The sequence below is a fragment of the Herpailurus yagouaroundi genome, unplaced genomic scaffold (assembly GCF_014898765.1).
Source record: "Herpailurus yagouaroundi ecotype Mexico unplaced genomic scaffold, PumYag 250, whole genome shotgun sequence".
NCBI classification, from domain to species: Eukaryota; Metazoa; Chordata; class Mammalia; order Carnivora; family Felidae; genus Herpailurus; species Herpailurus yagouaroundi.
In genome coordinates, this window is record NW_024412467.1 from 920027 (window position 1) to 923116 (window position 3090).

Genomic DNA, 3090 nt, shown 5'->3' on the forward strand with positions numbered 1-3090 from the left:
TCCTGCCCCACCCGACGCCCTTCCGCTCTGATGGTTCAATATGCCAGATGGTAAACACATACCCCCCCCCCCCCCCCCCCCCATTCTCACCGACCTGCTGCGAATACGGCACAGAAAGTTTCCCGGATCCAAGGGCCGGCATCTCTGGGTGCTGCGCGAATCACCCCAACCCTGGCACCCCCATCGCTCTTCCAAGCCCAGGAGCCCCTGCGCCCTCTTTGTGGCCCAACGAGGCACCTCTGGCTGTGTATGTGGCCCCGCAGGCAGTCTCTGCGCGTTTCTCCTCCCACCGCTTGTTCGTATTTTGTACTTCCCCACCATCAAGGCTCACACACGCAGAGAAGGGAAAGGGGTGCAATTTCATTTTAATGTGTGTTTTGTTTACCACTGACCTCAAAGGTTCACTGAACATAATAGATGGTAAACAAATACCTGCTTAGTGAATGTACCAAGAGCACCCTCCGGGGAGCGAGAAAGCGTCCCCTCCCAACGAGGAGGCAGAACCTCAGTCTCCTGAAAGATTGGGCGGGGGGGAGATAGTCACCCCTGTGCGAACGAGGAAAGCCGAAATATCCTAGACGAAGGTTGCCAGAACACCAACTCTAGAGCTCATTGTCTTATTATTCCATAAAAAAGTGATGAATGAACGATGGATGACACGGAATGGAGATGTGACCATCGTCTTCCTGCACTCTGATCGGATCACAACCGTGGAGGTGGAACTAACTTGGAGAACCAGAAACATCTCTGCCTCTGCGAGAGTCACTTTAGAGCCGATGGAACACGGAGTAAAAGCCAAAATTAAACAGTGTTTGTTTCTTTTTAGTAAAAGTCACTTATTGGGATCGAGAGCGCATGCAGCGAACGCGTTTTCGCGTGGAGGTCGAGTGGTGTCATTGAACTGTAGCTGCACCCGTTTTTCTGTAAAACAAAAGAAAAACAAAACAAAACAAAACAAAACAGGGCTCGTCCGGGATTTGAACCCGGGACCTCTCGCACCCTAAGCGAGAATCATACCCCTAGACCAACGAGCCGCACGCCTTCTGGCTCTTCTGAATATATTAAATATTTAGTGAATTTCTTTATTTTATCTTTTGCATCTCATTCATATTTGGGTAAGTATAACTACGACCGACCCTTACTCTGACCCTCCCGCTCTGTGGCTCCCAGAACTTCGCCGGCTCATCTCGCGACCCAATAATCCCTGTAAGGAGTGAACGGAGCCTTGTTTCTCAAGGGCCGCCGGCCCATCCACTGTAAGAAAAGACCGTGGCCGCTGGGAGGGCAGCAGAAGCCGGTGCTGCTTGTCACCTCGCGGAGCCGGTCTGTGGGACGACCCCCGGCCGGCCCCCTGCTCCCGGGGTCCCCCGCAAGTAGCCGGAGCGCGGGCGTGGCTCGGCGGGCCGTGGGGACGCGGGGTCGAGAATTCAGAGGAGATGAGCTGTGTGGGAAGCGGGGGACACGGTTAAGGAGCCGAAAGCCGGCCGTGGCGGAAAATGAGGCGGACACAGGGGCGTCCCGTCCAGAAATGGCCAGAACGCAGGGGCCGCGGGCGTCGGCAAGCCGGCCCCCAGGACGCGGACGGAAGCAGGGTGGGTTGTGCCCAGCGGCTTGGTCCTTCCTCACGGGGCCATCCATTCAATGACGACAACAGGCTTCTCTGCACTCGGGTTCCTCCCCCGCCTGCGTGACCAGAGCTACCTTCAGTCCGCACGGACGCGAGCCCGAGCCGCGGTGACTGAAGACACTTGTCTCCTGACTCTTCTCCCGGGCAGCGTTCGGCGACGCCGTTTTCCTCCTAATGAATTGAATCACCCCTACAGCGTCCCGGTGCCCTTCTGCTTCTCGGGGCAAACTCTGCGAGTGCCCGCTTGCCGAGATGCGCGCTCGGGGCTCCCCTGGGGGGGCTCCCCTGGGGTGGTCTGCACTTGAAGCAAAAAGCGGCTGTCCTCCCCCCGGACCGTGGTCCCCCGCCGCCGCCTCTCCGGGGGACACAAGGAGAGGTCAGCATTCAGGGCGAGTAGACACCGAAATAGAAAACGAACCGCTGGCCCGTACGGGGATCGAACCCGCGACCTTGGCGTTATTAGCACCACGCTCTAACCAACTGAGCTAACCGGCCAACTACAGCGACTGCCTTTCCAAAGTCCTTACAAGAATGTACTCTGGTTCTTGTTTCTTTTATACTGTAAGTGATGTGGTGTATCCAAGACGTCGAATTTGGCCCCACCGACCTAGACTCCGTCATTCTCCCAAGACTCATCCTACTTTCTTCCTGCGGTGATGCAGCAAGGAGGTGGCTAGCAATACCCCCTTATCCTCCCGCCCACCCCTCTGTATTTTCAGGCCAAGATTATCTCTGCCTTTAAAGGCCAGCCAGATACTACAAATAGCCTTTTATTGATAGGTCCTGGGCTGATTGGCAGGTTGCTCCGCTTAGGCCATCTCTTCCCTTGGGTGTTTTTTTCTCTAAGTTGCCAGTTTATTGGTTTCAGGTAAAGATTTCCCAAAATACCTTAGAGTTGTCCTGTTTCCCTCTCTACATACATGATTCTGTATGCAGTGGCTATAAGAACGCCTTAGAAAATTATCGAAGAGGAGGATACAAAGTCTAATGATTCCACATTGTAAAAACATAGCCATAGCTTCCGATGGGGCCGGGAAAACAGTTTGGAGATGCCGGGGATCGAACCCGGGGCCTCATACATGCGAAGCATGCGCTCTACCACTGAGCTACATCCCCAACCATACAGAATGTCTCTTTATAACTCTTCCCAATTCTTTCAACCTTTTTCCCCCCCCCCCCCCCCCCAGCAATTAAGATTTTCTTCAATACTAAAGTTAAATTTTCCTTTATTGATTCAGCAAAATCATGAAATGGTTAAAGGGACAACATCAGTATTCCGAGCGGAAGAAGCTTTCTGGCCATCGGACCCTTGGCAAGCACTTAACCTAGCTAGCGATCAAAGGAGGGAACCAACTACTGAAAAATCTGAGAAAAAGGAGAGAGGACCTCTAGTTTAAAAGTTTCTGTCTTTCCTTTTTTCCTTTCCTGAAGGACGGCTGAGGGGCACTGCAGCCACGTTAGGC

At 53.7% G+C, this 3090-nt stretch overlaps 3 non-coding genes across 3 annotated transcripts; all 3 read right to left on the reverse strand.

The window, feature by feature from the left end:
* Positions 1-962: 962 nt before the first annotated feature.
* TRNAP-AGG (transfer RNA proline (anticodon AGG)) lies at positions 963-1034 on the reverse strand. The gene has a single exon. It is a non-coding gene; the product is annotated as a tRNA-Pro (tRNA).
* A 1014-nt stretch (positions 1035-2048) lies between these two features.
* On the reverse strand, positions 2049-2122 carry TRNAI-AAU (transfer RNA isoleucine (anticodon AAU)). The gene has a single exon. It is a non-coding gene; the product is annotated as a tRNA-Ile (tRNA).
* Positions 2123-2671: 549 nt separating this feature from the next.
* TRNAA-CGC (transfer RNA alanine (anticodon CGC)) lies at positions 2672-2743 on the reverse strand. Its single transcript has one exon. It is a non-coding gene; the product is annotated as a tRNA-Ala (tRNA).
* Between the last annotated feature and the right edge of the window lie 347 nt (positions 2744-3090).